Source organism: Magnolia sinica, chromosome 11 (genome assembly GCF_029962835.1).
Source record: "Magnolia sinica isolate HGM2019 chromosome 11, MsV1, whole genome shotgun sequence".
NCBI classification, from domain to species: Eukaryota; Viridiplantae; Streptophyta; class Magnoliopsida; order Magnoliales; family Magnoliaceae; genus Magnolia; species Magnolia sinica.
Window position 1 is genome coordinate 17,259,391 of NC_080583.1, and position 18,807 is coordinate 17,278,197.

General features: G+C 41.7%; 1 pseudogene; it reads left to right on the forward strand.

Annotated features, from left to right (window-relative positions):
- LOC131218039 (serine carboxypeptidase-like 1) overlaps positions 1–18,807 on the forward strand; it is a 93,105-nt pseudogene that overhangs the window by 18,280 nt on the left and 56,018 nt on the right.

The following is an 18,807-nucleotide window of genomic DNA, read 5'->3' on the forward strand; positions in this document are numbered from 1 at the left end:
GATCATGCTTGAATTCTAAATCTAGCCATCAATCATTTATGAGGAATTACATGAATGGAACTAACATTTATCATCATCTTCTAAGAATATTAAATTAAGCAATTAGTGAAATAAATGAACTAAGATGACTATCATGATGTAGAAAAAGCTTGAAGGGTGATCCTCACCTTGGAGTCGAATTATCTCTCAATGTTGCTAGAGTTGCATATTCGCACTTTAAGATCGACATCTAACATGATTAACATGATTAGTGTAGTTAGATCATAGCATTACTTAATTTATTCGGTTTTGGGTTACAACTAGGTCTTTCAATCAATGCATTTAGGATTTTGGAGAACCATTTAGAATTTGAGGATTTGAGGGCAAAATACATATTAATAATAATAATGATTCAAAAATTTAAAAATTAAAATACCAATAATATTTAATATTATTATGATAATATAACTAAGAATATTAAAATCAATGATAATAATAGAAGTAATCAATAATAATAATTCAGTAAGAATTCATAATAAGGACAATTTTAATGGTAATAACACTAAACAAAATAATAATAATAATAATGTTGACGATGACAAATATTATTTTAAAAATAATAAAGCAATACCTCTCCTTCTTCCTTTTGCTTCCTTCCTCCTCCGTATCAAAACACTTCAGCCTAAACAATCGAGCAACAGCTCTGGAAATTTGGTATCGACACAGATTGCTGAGTCGACTCGGTACATGACTCGATGGCAATCCAACCTGATCCCATTCTACATTTGATATTCCTCTTCTCTTTTTATACTTTTCTTCTTCCTCCTTTTCTTTCCAACCCATCCAGCTAGGTCTGCACAGACCAGGCCTTAACTCAGCCCTGAGTCGAGTGGGTGAGTCAACCTGACTCAGTAGTTACCACCCTGCTCCATTTCTTTATCCATCCTTCCTTCTATTCTCTTATTCTGCTCTACTCAGCCCGACAACCTCGACCATTTCTCACAACACAACTAGTTGACCCCCAGCTGTAACAGTGACTCAGCAGCGAGTCGACAATACCAGCAACTCGGCACCCAATCCTACACCCTGGCAATTCACTTCTCCTTCTTTCTTCCTTATTTTCTTCTTCCTTTATTCCTTTATTCCCTTCCTACTCCCTATTCTCTACTCTTCATTTCTTATTCTCTGCCAAACTCGTCCAGCAGACCTAGACCGACCCAACAACTCAACAGCGAGTCAAGTTGGTGCGGCACGATGACAGCGGCCCCGACTTTCTCTTCTACTCTTCTCTTTCTTTCTTCTTCTTCCTCTTCTGCTTTCAGTCTCTCTGGATTTTCTTCTTTCTTATTTTCTTTCTTCTACCTCTCTCTCTCTGATGGAAAGCCCAATTGGGAAGCTGGACTCGGCCACGACTCGAACTGAGTCGACTCGATGTAGTGCAACTTTGAAAACGGTGCCCTCTCTTTCCCTTTTCTCACTCTCTTTTCAGCTTTCCTTCTTTGGAAAGTGTTTCCCTAAAAGGGCATCCTCTTATATGTCCTCTTAACCTATTCTAGGTTCAACTAATCAGAGATTAGTTAATCCCGGGTCGAGTGTAAACTCGAAAGTCATTGTGGAATTTGTAGTCGACGTGGCCAGATTTTCCTGCACGGTGACTAACGACAAATGGAGATGATGTTCTGGAATCCTGGGTCACTTGATGAACGTCCAAGATCAAAGAACAAGGCCCACCATAGGATGATGATTATCTCAGCTCAACGGGGAAGATGACGGCTACGATCATGGCCATTTTTGCTTTAACGGCTTATGCTTTGATTTAAGGCTTTTGGATGGTCCAGAAGGCTTGTGGGTCCCTCTTTACAGTGAGCAGGGACCGTTTATTACCACATTCTTTCTAAAGTGGAGGCGACTCGCGCCGTAACAACGTCTCGCCAAAATCTCAGTTCGCTACGAGATTTTCAGATAGCCCTAGACTCAACGTCCCAAATTTCTCATGGGAGGTTTCTGGGGAATGGTTAGGATTTCACCAGCTCTCGGAATGGAAAGATTCCTTCCGCAATTTGGCTGATGGCGGAAGTATTTCCCTAAATGGGATGGTGATTTCGACTATACGCTCCATGTGGCTGGAATTTCAGAAAATCCTGGCCGATTGGATTTACCAGCGAAGCAGGGATGTGTGGAGTTTTACATGCCTTCGAATAGGTGGGCTGTTCCTTCGTTCGTGTGCACGCGTGTGCTCTGTAACCTGAAATCCGGTTATGGTTAAAATCAACGGTCCCAGATCTAAGAGATAGACGGTTCGGATCACCGATCCGAGATCTAATAGTGGTCCATGGACGATGTCAGCGGCTGCTGCTCGTTTAAACGCACCACGGGAGGTAAAAATGTGAAAAAAGAGAGTTTTTCTCTTTCTTTCGGAAGTTGTCGGGTTAAAGCAACTTTGACCGGGTTCCCTGTTCTGGTGCACTGCTGTTTTGCACAGTTTGTGCACACGCACCCTTAAGTGTGGGGCCCACACAGATGTTTTGAGAAATCTACTCTGTCCAATGGGTTTTACAGTCCCTGAAATGGTATCCAGCCCAAGATGAGGAAAATCAGAAACTCAGGCAGGCCATATCAAGGAATTGTGGTCCTTCTATGTTGATTTCCATCAATCTGACGGTCAGATTACCTTCATTTGATTATTAATGGTCTCAAGGATTTTAAAGTATATCTGGACAAGTTTTTAATGGTTAAGTTCAAAGCTAGATGGTCACGCTCCCTAAATTCATGGTTAACCCACGACTCGTGAAACTCCTATGGCCGATTCGTTCCATAAAACAAATTTCTCGGTGATTTAGGATTTAGGACTAATTACACGGAATTTAATGGCTAATATGGGATTGAATAGCTCATTTGTTACATTAGCGTGAGGATTTTATTTGATCAGATATCACTGACTAATGAATGATGGATTTGACGACCTGGTTCCCAAAATTAAGTTTGCACGGCTTTATCAATCTAACAAAGTTTCAATTGATGTTTTATCCCTATTGGGTTCCCAGAATTAGGTCTTTTGCACTTCGGTGTGTATTCTTTGATGATGTGATAGTCCTTCTTGTAAATCAACGGTTGGATGACTCAATCTATGGATGGAGAGGGTTCTTAATGATCTGATTTATGTTAGAATGAAGTTAACACTCAAATGAGTCGGGTTTGTGTATACATTAAGTTAGGTCTTTATGGTAACACCCAAGTAATGTAAAGTACGGGGTGTTACACTTTTCCTTATTCATTCCTACAGTCTATATCAATTCCCAAAGAATGTGTAATGGGCTCACAATAGGGCTGAATCAAGACTCTATATGATCTGATCATCATCAATGAGCATTACAAGTCTAGCCTTTACCATTCACATGATAGACAGTTGGCATGGAACAATTCAAATTGATGGTTAGATCATTACATTAGTGTCCATAATATGGACAGATCAGATCCAATTCATAATGTCCACATGATGAAAGATCCGTATTATTTATTGCCCATCAAGTGAATGATCTAGATTATACACTCATTTTAAGCTAAATAGATAGCTCAGATATAAGCAACGGATCCCAAAATTGTCCCCAAAGGGAAGGCTCAGACATTAAACGTGCATTCAACATTCCCTGAGTTGGGCTGAATTAAAATGGTATGGGCTTAGAATAGTAGTTTCACCTGGTCAACCACTAGGCCTTAACTGGGCCCATAATTAACTGGAGTGGGCCCATGATGTGTTTTCTAAGATGAGTTGCTAGACAAACCCAATTTAAGCCCAAGTCTAAATTAAGGATCAGCCCAAGAGGCCAAAATGGACCCAAAATAAATCTTAAGTGGGTATAGACCCAAACAGGGGACCACATGTATAGAGCCCACAAGACTTCGTGGCCCATGGATTTGGCCCAACTCTTAAACTAAAGTGGGACCAAGCACACTTCATTGGCCAAGATAATAGTACATAGCTGTGAGCCTAGGCTTATGGCCCATACAAGGCCCATCAGATCACCTGATCCACAATTATGGTCCAACTGCTGGATCGAAAGGATCCATAGTTGTGGGGCCCAGTGTAATCGAATCCATGCTTAAGGCAAATGAGCCCAAAAGGGGCTCGTAATGTAAAGGGTGCTGCCCTATTCATGAACGTGGCCCACTACAAGGACGAGGGGTGATCCCAGTTGGCCCAAGCCCATCAGTAATGGGCCCCATTAACGGGTCAGGCCCAATAATTAAGTACACGAAATATGGGTCCCGATCCCGTCGCACGTCTAGGAAGTGGACCCGAATCGGATTCACAAACTTGATAAACCTTTCAATGGGCTTATGCCGCATCAAAGCAGATGGCGAGTTCGAGTTAGAGTTCCCCCGCTGTCCTCCCCGCGAGCAAAAAAGAGATTGTCTTCCTCCCTCTGCATGGATTTCCAGCAGATCCGACGACACGGGATTAGTTTAAGATGCCATAAATGTCATCGAAATAGTGACTACGGTTGTCAGGGATGAAGATGCAACCTGTAGACGCCGACAATGGCTCCTTAACCTGTAACGAATCATCACCTTTATCTGCCAATCTAAGGGTCGACTATGGCACCCGGCCTAGCTGATCAAAGGTAAGTGTCCTGACTGGTATGATTGTCCAGACCCTAATGGGATTGAAATTGTAAGACCTGTACCCTAGTACGTACCATTCCGTAGGCTTCTACGGTCCTTCCGATCGAATTCTGGCAACCCTCGACCTGTATTCGATGCTTACACGTGATCTTGAGTCGAGTCCTGCATAACAAAGTCAGCTCAAACCAAAAGTTGTACCCTAGCGACCGCGCCGTCGCCACGGTTCTAACGCCACGATCGCGCACCGATCCGATACTTAGGCAAGAAGATGTAGGACTGCGTTCATTCCGAAGAAACGTCATATGTTGTGAATCTCGAGGGAATCTCTACAACATGTCCCATCAATCAATCAATCATCCAAGTTAAGTACACACCATACCCTAAGTACAAACAACCTATCCCTCTTTTTCCACAAGTTAACCCTCTCTCTCCTCTAACCATCCCTCTTTTTATAAAAATTCAAACTCACCCATGCCTCCCCATCCTCTTTCCTTACAACTACCATTCCACCCATCCCTTTTATCCTTTATTTTCTTCTCTCTCTCATTCCATCTCCTCACACCCAAGCAATTGAAAATTTCCTAGGTCCAAGCCTCCCTAAGCTCTTAAAATCAACAAGTGTGGCCCACCCTCTCATCTATCATCCCCACCATCAAAACTCTATCAACCACCATCAAAAGTGAAGGTAAGGAGCGTAGGAGTCCAAGGGAGAAAGAAGGAGGCCAATAGGTGGGTGATTTACCTTTTTTTCAATTTTAAGGGCCCACTTGTTATGGGACCTACTTGATGTATGCATTGTACAAGAGAGGGCCCGGGGTCCCTCCCCTTCACATCTCTCTCTCTCTCTCTCTCTCTCTCTCTCTCTCTCTCTCTCTCTCTCTCTCTCTCCACCCCTTTTATTGATGGCCTACCTTGGTGATGGAAGTACTCTATCTGCACCGTCCACCATGTGTGAATCCACCTAGCGGTCCATTTGGACGGGTTTGATTAAAGGAAAACCCATATATCAGCTTGATAAGTGGAGTGACCCACTCATGTGGACCCCACCATTTATACGTGCACGAGTACCATCCAGGCAACACACCACATCAGAAATTCTGGTGGGCCACACCATGTGGACCCACCCTGCCAACATGGAGACCCTACCAGCGTCCAGACTCTCTGGACGTTGGGAGCTTCTAAGTTCTTAATATAATATAATATTATATTATATTATATTATATATATATAATATTTAATATTATATAATATAATACATTATAGGATGTATTTGGGTGGGCCACGTCTATGTGGGATCCACCATGATGCCTATGTTGTTCCCACATTGTCCAGCGTCCAGGGACGCTGGACATACAGTGAGGAGTGAACTGACTTGGGAGGTGGCTAATAGTGAAGTGTAGGCTACTCATGTAGGCCCCACTTTAATATATGGCTTTAATCCACACCGTCTATCCCGTTCCCCAGCCCATTTTAGGCGTTGAGCGGAAAAATGACGCTAATCTGACTTTCTGGCAGGCCATAGCATGGAGAATAGTATTGTTACCATTGAAATACATCCTGATGTTTCTGTACACCAAAACCCATCGAATATTAGGCTTGATGGGTTTGTGTCGAGCTATGGAAACCAATGGTTGGGTCGGATTCCCCTTATGTGGGCTCCACCTAGGAAAATCCTTGGAAATTCAAAAAAAACAATCAAACATGCAGCGCCTGCTACTGCAGCGTCAGCAGCACAGAACGTTGTTGCCTGCTGATGATGGGTAAGAGAGGCAGGGAGCCTGAGTCCCAGATGTGGGCCCCACCTTGCTGTGTGTGAACATCAGTACCATGCATTTAATAGGCCCCTTAGGACAATGGGCCCTTGCCAAAGACTAGCCATCGTGTGAGGCTCAGGTGGCCCACACGGTAGGAAATAGTGTGATTGAACGTCTGCCATTGAAACCCTTTTTGGGTAACAGGAGTTCTGGTTCATTATGAAATTTTTTTTTCTTTTTCATCTGGTCTATGTGACCTTCTCAACAGATTGCGTGGAAAATAAACATTATGGTGGGCCCCACCTGGGACCCACTGATGTATGTATTGTATCCACACCTTTTATCAATGTGGACCCCCACCTTGACGTATATGCTTTATCTATGTTGTCTATCCCTGTGCGACCCACCATGATGCATGTGTTGCATCCAAATAGTCCAACCATTTTGAAAGCTCATTTTGAGGCTTGAGATAAGGAAATGAGACGGATCCAGTTGTCAGGTGGACCACACTATAGAAAACAATGGAGAGAATGCCTACCATTGAAACCCCTTTTGGGTTACAAAAGCTTTGGATCAATATGATATTTGTTTCACCCTAGGTCTTTGTGACCATGGGAATAGTCTGGATGGAAATTAAATGTTATGGTGAGTCCACTGGAATTTAAAAGTGAGAAATTAATATCACCACTGTTGGTTGTAGTATGGTCCAGATGATCTTTGGGTATGATTCATTTTATTTATTTATTTATTTATTTATTTAATGCTCTATAATGATCTCTATTGATGGCTGATTGGTGTGGCCCATATAACATGGCCCATCTAATGTGGGCCACTTGCCATATGAGGGCCCATTTGATGTATTTGTGGCCGTATGTTAAGGCCCATCTTAATGTATTTATGGCTCGTTGTTGAGACCCACCTTGATTTAATGTATTGCATCTGCACCGTCCAATCCGTGGACGGTGGATGTGGATTGACTGGAGTACCTCACACCAACTTGATAGCTGAGGTATTAACGTTAGCAAGTTCCGTGAGGCCCACTTGAATTATGTGGTGTATTCTACGCCACCCACCTGTTTTGCATCCATGCCGACCATCTGCGAGACCTGCCGTGATGTATGTATCGTATATCTATGCCGTCAATCCAATTTTCCAAATCATTTTAAGACGGGCTCACCTTGATTGCATGTATTCTATAGCCATATTGTCTGTCCATTTTGATGGACGTATGACCCACCTTGATACGTGTGTTTTAGCCATGCCTTCCTGTCCAGCTAGGATGTGGACCCCACCACTATGATGTGTGTGGTTTATATCCGTACCATCCATCTATTTTGGCGGTGGATGGGGCCCACCATGTTGTACGTATTTTATCCATGTCGTCCACTTATGCGGCCGACCTTGATGAGTATATAGCAGGCACACTGTCCATCCGTTGGGGCTCATTTGACATGTGTGCAGGGCCCACCTGTTATGTATATTAGACCCATGTGTAGGGCCCACCTATTGTGTATTTGAAGCCCATCGACGAGGCCCATTGTGATGTATTTTTGGCCCATATGATGAGACCCAATGTGATGTATTTAAGGCCCATGTGATGAGGCCCATGTGATGTATTTCCGGCCCATATGATGAAGCTCATTGTGATGTATTCAAGGCCCAAGGTTGAGGCCCAATGTGATGTATGTATGAACCGTTACGTTGGTTAAATGTCCACATTGATGGGGAATGATGGTTGAAAGTCCTCATTGTGACCTTCCCTTAGGCCCTTTGTTAGGTTGATTATTAATGTTGACTGTTGATGTTGGTTACCGATACCGATTACAAGTATGTGACAACATAGCATCATGATACATGCCCATACGCATCGTCTGCATGTTTGATATGAGATGCGGTTGACCATTGCATATATCATTAAGCAGGTTGTTATGAGACTCCCTGATAGACGGAGGTTATCTCACATGAGTGTACGGTATGTGTAGGATTGATGCATGACTGGATTGTATGACTCATGCATCTTGCATTATGATTACTATACGCCCTAGCGACATCAGGGCCGTAGCCTCGACATGCATATTGTGGATGGCCAAATGGGATACCGAAAATATGTTATTAGCATCAGGCTGCCATAGATGGCCCTAGATGAAAATTCTTAAACTCTCTTGGTACCAAAGGACGCTCCAACGTCGAGACCGAGTGGATATGTATGAGTGCATGAGGAGTGTATACCAGTAGGTCGTGTCTCCCACTATGTCGTGGTTGGTTGAGAGAGAGTGTGGCCTTACCTGCCTGAGGGAGTAGGCATAGCTAGGCTGAGTTTGACTAGCTCGTGAATGGGTCCGCTATCAACATGCCAAGTAGATATTGGCTGACTACTAGCCAGGCGGATAGTGAGGTCTCTTTCACTTACCCAGTTGTACGCTTGATGGGGCGATAAGCTGGTGTAGAGTGTACTAGACCCCGGTGATGATCCCAGAGATGAACTGTACTGATATTGGACTTATTAAGTAGGAGTTGCATACTCATTCATTCATTCATTCACTATCCACTCGGGCTAGTGGTACGCAACTATATGTTACATGTGCCTTCGTAATGGCTAGGATTCCAGTTGGGGCATGCGAAGATCAGGAATTTACCACATTGAGACTGACTATCCAAATTAGGTACGGGACTAGTTTGGATAGAAGTCCCTTGTGATGGACCCCGTAGCTTGCGATACTACGTACTATCAACTCGACTTCACAGTCCAGCATAGTCATTCCATTCACACCACACCTTGCATTTCATCTGCTGCATATGACATTTTGGGTTACTGTGTTTCCACTTTTATACGATCTAGATACGGCTGACTTTATTTGTAAATTCATCAGGAAATTGTATATTGCATTGCATCTTCGGCATTTAATATTTTGGCTCTTTATGACTCCTCATTTGCGTAGCTGATCTGTATTGCGTATTCTAATATTGATTGACTCATGGACTTGTTAGTATTTTCACTTACTTTAATATCGTATGATTCATCATCTTACCAGTATTTTCTGATGTTGTATGATTATGGCATTATATTGAATACTTGGTACTTACCTTGTGCACACACTTACACCACCCTCTAAGCTTTTTATAAGCCTATGCACGATAGATGCGTGCAGGTGATGTTAGGCTACAGCAGCATGGAGCTCGAAGCATGTAGCTGACTTCTGGGGCTTTGATTTCGACATATGTATTTCCCTTTCAGCATTGTATTCAAATGTTTATATTAGTAGATATGTGATGATGATGTTGCTTTTGTGATTTGGGTAAACTTGTGGTTATGCTTCTTACAAGATAAATGAACATTGAAAAATTCTCCTTGTAGGATCCCAGGATCGGAACCTGGTATATGGGCACCAGGAGCCGAGAATGGGACACTACGAAGGTTGTTGGCACCGGATTCAGCAATCGGGATTCTTGTGAATCCGATTTTCGGGTTTGGGGCGTGATAGAAATCCTCAATTTCTTCCAAATCTAGAGATTTGAAATCCCTAATAGGCAATTTGGAATTTGGGATCCAAAATTCCCCAATCGTAATTGGATTTGGGATTCCAATCTGAAATCCCCAATAGTCAATATTTGGGGATGGAAATCCCTAATTGCTGATATGGGAATCCCAATCCCTAATCTGTGATTCTGAATTTGGGATTAAAGTCCTTAATTGATTTTGATTTGGGAATTGAGCATTCCTAATCACTAATTTGGGAATCCGAAAATCCCTGATCGATTTGAGATTCAAAATCCCAATAACTTGATTGGAGATTCGAAATTTCAATTACTGGATTTGAGACTTCATACCTGATGCACAGTAGCTCTGATACCAACTATAAGATCTTATTGCGGAATAGTCGTAGGATCTTGCTGTGCATTAGATATGGAGATCAAGAATATTGAATACATGACGTACCTGATTAAGACGCCATTGTTGTAGATAGAATCACTGAGTTCTTCCTCTCCTTACACCCATTAGAGAAGCCGCGATGGGGCTGTAACTTCTGTCAATGGTGTTGGATTGAGGACCCAGCCCTGTTTTATACTGCAGAGGGCAGAGGAGTTTGAAACCCATCAAAACTCCTCTCCCTATGGCTCCACATGAATTGGACAATCCTAGTTCCTTTAAAACATTGTGTGTGTATCACAGTTGTAGCACTCCAGCCCTTACATGAATTTCTGAATGTATCACAACTTAGTGGGGCCCACTGGTATACCCGATCACATTATCCAACCCTTAGGACAATCCAAACCGTTCATCAATAAGGCAGAGGAGTTTGAAACCCATTAAAACTCCTCTCCCTATGGCTCCACATAAATTCGACAATCCTAGTTCCTTTAAAACACTGTGTGTGTATCACAGTTGTAGCACTTCACCCCTTACATGAATTTCTGAATGTATCACAACTTAGTGGGGCCCACTGGTATACCCGATCACATTATCCAACCCTTAGGACACTCCAAACCGTTCATCAATAAGGCCCACCTTATAGAATTCTTACATATATTTCTCCCACTAATTAAATACATCTTTAATATTAACCAATCTCATATCATTGACTAATTTCTCGTTTGCAATGGGACGTAATCACTTAATTAATGAGTCTATAATTATCAACTTCATGCTGATGTATTCTACAAACACTAGATGATCCTAAATTCTCTTAGTCACAACTAGAAATTTTATGTCTATGTGTCTCAACTTATTAAGACAAACTTTTTATTATTATTTGAGAAGAAAACTGTTAAATTATTATCATAGTAGATTCTTGGAGGCTTTGAAACTAAATCCATAATATGAAGCCCATAAATAAAGATTTTGTAACCAATTCGCTGGGCATGTGGCCTCGTAACAGGATATAAATCCTTCTTTCATGGTGGATAAAGCCAAAATGTCTATCTTGTACTCTTTCACAAAACAGTTATGTTGGTTATTATGAAAATATATCTTGATGTGAACTTCCGACTGTCAAGGCACCTGGTGAAGTCTGAATATGTATATCTATTCAGCTCCAGCTGATCAATTCGTCTATCTATGAGCACAAATTTTTTTATCCTTTACAAGCATCAGATCACTTTCTTTACGGCTGTCCAATGATTAATTTCTGAATTTGACATGTATCTCTCAAGCATTGTAACCACCAATGCTATATTAGGTTGAGCGTATATTATATACATATATATAATGCTTTCTACTGCAAATGGATATGTGATATCTTGCATTCTTTTTCCTTTGAAGATTATTTTTAAGACATTCTAAGAGGCTAAGCTTGTTGTCCTTTATTACAAAAGTCACTCCTCCTCGTGCACGACTCTTGCATGCTGTATCGGTTAAATATCATTTTAAAGTAGGTTTTCTAAGATTATATCAAAATGCCCATTGCTCATTTATGATATATTTCTACACCCATTACAAATGATGTGGCCTCAAAATTTTATGATAAAAATTCTTTGACATCGCGCATTATCTACTTGAACCTTTGATATTATTTGTTTTTAGGCTCAAAATCTAAATGATATGGAAAAATGGATGGACAGTGTGGATGAAAATCCGTGCCTGCCAAGGTCGGAACAGGCAGGGTAGTACCTAATCCGTGCCTGCCAGGGAGGTAGTCTAACCAGTGAGACGACATCACAGGGATTAGGTAATAGTGGTCTTGAATGCCCACTGTTAAAAACTACCTAAGGCCCGCCTAATGTTGATTTCCCATCCAGCTTGTTGACGAGACCTGATGAAGGAAAATTATAGAGATCATGATCCTGATCCAAAACATTTTAATGATCAATCACCACGGTTTCTAGTGACGTGGTCTGCTTGAGATCTCAATCTTCTTAAGTTTTGATATCAAGTCCTAAAATCAGATGGAGAAACGAATGGACAGTGTGGATATATAATACATTCATTAAAGTGCTCCCCATGCATGCGGTCAGGATGACGGACTCGGATTGCTTCCCACTCCGCCCATATCTAGCCACGAATGGGACGTTCTGTGGGCGGGGCTCACCCTGATGTACCTGATTATTCATGCCGTACATTACTTTCCATGTATCATTTTAAGTTGTAAGCATAAAAATGAGGTAAAATCAATGCTCACGTAGACCAAATGATGACTCTTGCATTTAATGCAATCCAAGCTTATTATTTTGTGTGGTCAACTTGAGCTTTTGATCTGCCTTATTTACGTGCACATAACTTAAAATGATCTGAAAGAAGCAATGGACGGCATGGATAAACAGATACACCACGGTGGGTCCGCCCAAAGAACTGCCCGTTCGTGGCTAAAGACAGGCGCGGTAGGACGCAATCCGCGTCCGGGTAACACCAAACCAGCTCACGTGGATATGGTCACACGAAAGTGGATCCGTGTGATGAACCTGGTTGGTGAGGCGGCATCATCATGTATGTTTTATATCCACACCGTCTATCCATCTTATGAGCTCATTTCAGTTCTTGAACAGAAAAATGAGGCAAATCTAAAGCTCAAAGGGACTTCACCATAGAAAGCAATGGGGATCGAAAGACCACTTGTACTTTCGATCTACCTCATTTTTCGGCAATGGCAAAAAGGATATCATAAAATGGATGGACAGTGTGGATATAACACATACATTATGGTGGGGCCCAAAAAACATGGTGATGTAAACACACCAAGTGGGTGGCACACCACCAATCAATCCGCTTACATTGGGTCGACAAAAGCAGCGTCAATGCGGTGGTAAAGCCAATCAATTTGTTATTCACATCCCGGAACCTTTCTAAATGCATTTTTCATTAAGCTACGTGACGAATCGGGTTATTGTCAAAGGATGCCTTCGATTAGTTTTCTATAACTTCCATTATTTTAAACTATGATTTTTCCTTGAATAACAAAAATGGCCGCAAATTAGTGATGTTGTTTACGAAAAAAATAGATATCTAAATGTAGCTGTTATTATCGAAAAATTCTCGGAAAAAGTCAAGTGTTTCTCTGAGATTGCATGCTAGTGGTGACTTTGCTAATGGTTCGTGCTATGTGGGCCCCACCATGATGTATGTGTTTTATCAACATTGTTCATCCATTTTTTCAAATCATTTTAGGGGATGATCCAAAAAATGAGGTTGATCCAATCTCAAGTGGACCACACCATAGGAAACAGTGATGATTATGCACCATTGAAAAACTTCTTGAGCCCCACTGTAATGTTTATTTTCCATCGGACCTATTGATTAGGTCACAAAGACCTAGACGCAGGGAAAACATAACTATAGCTTCATCCTAACTTGTGACCCTTAAGAAGTTCTTAATTAATGGTAGCGTTCAATCACCACTATTTCTTGTGATGTGGTCCACCTGAGATATGGATCTACCTCACTTTTGGGTAATCCCTAAAATGATCCGGAAAATAGATGGATGTTGTGGATAAAATACATACATCATAGTGGGGCCCACCGATCACGGACCTACCCCAATTCCAAGTTTTGCACCCACGCGACGACCAAACACAACTATCTCGAGATTTCCAAATTGTACAAGCATGTCCGGCCCTGTGGCATGCCGATCCACATACAAGCATATGTCCAAACAAGGCACACATGTTTAAGATCTTCCATTTAGTTGGAAACGATTCTTAGTTATCCATGCTGAAATAGCATACTGTGTTCCACTGCTTAGGTGGGCCACAGTGAACTACGTACTAAAGGTTAAAATAATTCTTTTACCTGCTGCTCATATGATGGTATTCTTTGTCCACGAGGTGCGAAGATAACCCTACATCTTCGGGTGGCTAAAAGTGGAGTGTGTAAACACAATACAGTGTGTACTAACAAGCTAACCAATATACCATGTAAGTTACTTAAGTTACTGACATGGTTTAGCTATAGCGAGACTCGCCACACCCATCATAAAAAAAAACCTTTTAAGGGCCACAAGAGTTTTTTGATCAATTAAGTTGATATTAGTGTTTGAGCTGATATTAGTGTTTGACCCGCGCACACCATGGTAGGATTTCACCACCTATGGGTTTCGAACCCAAGACCTCGTGTTGAAACTTCTTAGAGTCCAGCACTCGGGTAAGGAGTGGAACCCCACCTCTATGTATTTAAGTGTTAATTAACTTAAGCTATTTATGAGTGTCATGCCTTACAACACGGAACCGCCCTTAAAAAGCATCTATAATTACACTCCTCCATCTATTTAAGTGTTAATTATGCATATTTATGATTAGAACCATCCATCTTCTAGGCCCTATTGTAGATTGGACATGATGTAAAACAACCACCCCAAAGGGGTGTACTAAAGAGCTAACAAAAAAGAAAAAATAAAAAAAGAGTTTTCTTGACCATTGGTTTGTGAAGTTGACAGAAAACCATTGATCTTTTTATAGAATGCTCACATTCAATACCAAATATAGAATGGCCGCGGCATTTGTTTGATCTGAGTTTTGGATCATCGCCCAACTACGTGGCTCCCAAAATATGGCAGATTTGAATGATCTTGAGTTCCATTGAAAATAGACAAATATCATTTTGTATGGCTAAGCTAGTTGATGAACTTAAGGGCCTGTTTGGCCGGACCGATCCCCCGGTTTTAGGTGGGATGGGATTCAAAAAACTTCTTTATTACCCATGGCAGGGACTGTTCCCTGTTGCCGTGGGATAAGCTTAATGCCCTTTTTTTATGTAATACGGTGGTACATTGAAAGGATATACCCACCATCATTTGAAACTATTGACAATAACACACATGTGTTATATCTAAACTGTTCATTTGTTTTGTAACCTCATTTTATAACATGGGCCTAAAAATGAGGCAGATCCAAAACTTATGTGGCCTTAAAGAAGTTTTCAACGGTAAGTATTCAATCCCCATTGCTTTCTATGGTGGGGTCCACTTGAGCTTTAGATCTACCTGAATTTTTGGCTCATACTCTAAAATGATCTCAAAAAATGGGTGAACGGTGTGGATATAGCTCACATATCATGGTGGGACCTACACAACTTGCTAACATTGAGTGATATTAGCACGGGACCGATACGTTTCCATCTAGCCAACTTCCAAGCTTTTCCACTCTTCCCAAACATGGAGTGGAATTGGCACAGGACCAGATGCACTTCCATCCTGCCTCAGACCATCTAATCCAGCCGGCCAAACAGGCCTAAGAGTTTAGTAGAATTAAACATCGGCCGTGTTTTGGAACTTGGAATTAGGTGGCATAGAATTACATATGGTCTATCCAATTGGATTAATCCAGCTATCATATCATCCACTACCAAAAGTAAATATATCGTGGGATTTTGGTTATCATCAATGAATTTTAAAATCCGGTATATCTATGGGCCCCACATAGATGCATGTGTTTTATCCGTGTCATCCATTCACGTGTCCTTTACACGTGACATTCCATGGTCCATTAATTACAATCCCATGGCTAACTTAAGCCACGCTTTATGACTAATCCCACTAAACTAAACACGGATGGACCGGGTGGATTTCTCACAAAAATTAAGGTGGATCCTAGGCAATACGTGTCCGGTATCTGACAACTGGCGTCGTGTCCCACCTCTAACGACCATTGAATTCACTAGTCTTGCGGACCATCAGACCGGTCCTCTAATATAATTATCCCATTTTGGGAACTTTGAAGGCGCAAAATGGAACGGAAGTTGCAGTCCATCTCCCTCATTCTACTCCTTTCCTTCTCCCCATAGCTTTTATTCTCTCAATCAACGGTCAGATCTTTGCCAGGCTTCACTGGACCACTCCCATTTCATCTAGAAACCGGGTAAGCTCAAAACCCAGAAGCTATCTACATTGGTTATGGTTATGATGGGTGTTGCATATGTTATACTATAGAATGGGATTGTTGTAGGTACATTGGAGTTGGAGAGTTGGAAGAAGACCAGCTGTTTTACTACTTTGTGTGGAGTCTGAGAAGAACCCAAAAGAGGACCCTCTTCTGCTATGGCTCACAGGCGGCCCTGGCTGCTCTGCATGGAGTGGTTTTCTCTACGAAGTGGGTATGTACAGCAGCAAAAGATGCTGGTGGGGCCTCGGGTGTGTTTCTTATGGCATGCAACCGGTCCAGAAAGGTTGCCCCACTATGAGAGTGTGGGGTCCGGCTGTGCTCTGTCCAAGCCCATCACGCATTGTTCAACATAGGCCGAGCCGGCCAAAGCCTGTGGAACGCGGATTTCCTGCGAAAGCCTTTCGCGGGGGGTTCCTGCACTTGGAACCTAGGTGGGACCCACTGTTATGCTTGTGAGAAATCCACAACTTCCATCCGGTTTGAGATCATTTTAGGACATAAGGCAAAAAATGAGCCGGATCCAATACTCAAGTGGTCTGAAAACGTGAGGATTGAACGTCCATAGTTGAAATATTCTTGGGGCCACGAAAGTTTTGAATCAAGATAATATTTGTTTTTTCGGTTCATCCCGGTGGGAATGACTTTATGAACGCTATGGATGGCATGTAGACATCACTGTAGACCCCTGGGAGGTTTCAACGGTAGGAATTTTCCTACCCACCTTTCTCTTTGTTGCGGCCCACTTGAGTCTTGGATCCTGCTCACTTTTGTTTTCAAGTACCAAAATGAATCCCAAAAATAAAAAATAAAAAAATGGACGGGTGGATTTCTAACAAACATCACGGTGGGCCCCACCTAAGTTCCCAGCGCAGGAACTTCCTCAGGAAATCCGCGTCCAAGCCTGTGATTCTTGCATTTAATGCAAGTTGCATTAGATACCGTACTTATCCCTGGTATGGTCCACGGAAACGGATTGGCTACTCCCCCTGCCACCAGCCAATGGCTGATGGTTGATGCTCCGTGGGACCCACCATGATGTATGTGTTTCATCCGTGCCTGTCCATTTATTTTTCTAGATCATTTTAGGGTATGAGACTAAAAATGAGGTATATCCCAACCTAAAGTGGACCACATTACAGGAAACAGTGTTGAATGAGTGAGTGTCGACCATTAAAAACTTTTTGGAGCCCATAAAAGTTTTGGATCAAGTTGAACATTGTTTTCTCCCTTCATCTAGGTCTTTATGATATCTAATCAACAGATTGGATGTCAAATACACGTACAGTGACCCTATCAAGACTCATTATCTATATTAGTCTTGATAGGTGCCCCTAACTAGAGCCTTTGCCAATTATTCCTCTTCCATATGAGGCTTTAAGCTTAATACTTTGGCTAAGTTAAGGCCTTTTCATTGTTGAAATGCAATTGTGATATCTCAATCATTGCTCAATACATGATTCGAGACATTCAAGTTAACACAGGAGGTTCAAGCTGGTTATCCCATGTTCCACATATGATTCTAAGGAAAATTGAAAATTCAAAAAATCTCCCGAGTCAATTATTGCTTGTGCATTGGTACCCACCATCGAGTATGAGGAACTGCCCGATTCTAGGGGTACCGTATGCGTCTTCTTTTATTTTTTAATTGTTTTAAATTTTTTAAAAATAAGTCCCCACTTGTAGGACGTGGTCCCATGGGGTTTTATTGTAGGATGTTTTTGAAAGCTTTTTTTAGGCTAGTTATTTGAAAAAGATCGGTCCAATCTCTCAGGTGGCCGTAGTCGGGTCAATTTTTGAATTGGAACCCCATTTTTTTTTTTGGAAAAAGGGAAGTGACTCTGGGCCATCTTGATCCGTTATTCCGAGCTTGAATGGGATCGATCAAGATTAGACGATTTAGATTGAGCCTTTTATGGTATGAGTCTTGGGAAATTCAATCCGTCATCCTAGATCGAAATGGCCCCGGTTGAATCTAATTGGTCAAGATTGAACTTATTGCAGTGATTTTTAAATGATCTAATCTGACATCCATCATCTGGACAGTCCTGATTGGTCCAAATTAGTTAAGATTGGACATGCTACAGAGATTTTTGAAAGATTCAATACGTCATCCATCATCAAGATAGTCCTAATCATCATCTAGATGGTCAACATTGGACTTATTATATTATTTTTTAATGATCCAATCTATCATTCATCATCTGGACGAACCTGATAGTCATCTAGATGGTCAAGATTGGACTTATTACATAATTTTTGAATGATCTATTCTGTCATCCATCACCTAGATGGTCCTTATCATCATCCAGATGGTCAAGATTGGACTTATTGCATGATTTTTTAATGATCGAATCCGACAACCATCATCTAGATGGTCCTGATCGTCATCTTGATGGTCAAGATTAGATTTATTTTGATTTTTGAATGATCCAATCCATCATCCGTCATCTAGATGGCCGTAATCGGGTCCAGATGGTCAAGATTGGACTTGCTTTGAAGCAATGGTTAGGTCATATTTGGAGGCAGGCCATCTTTGATGTGAATGATGTGGTGAGTCCCAATGTTGAGGTATGGACAGCCCATGCGTGGCCTAGATTGGTTTGTGATGGGCCACGATTATCTTGAGGTGGGCCATAGGGCACAT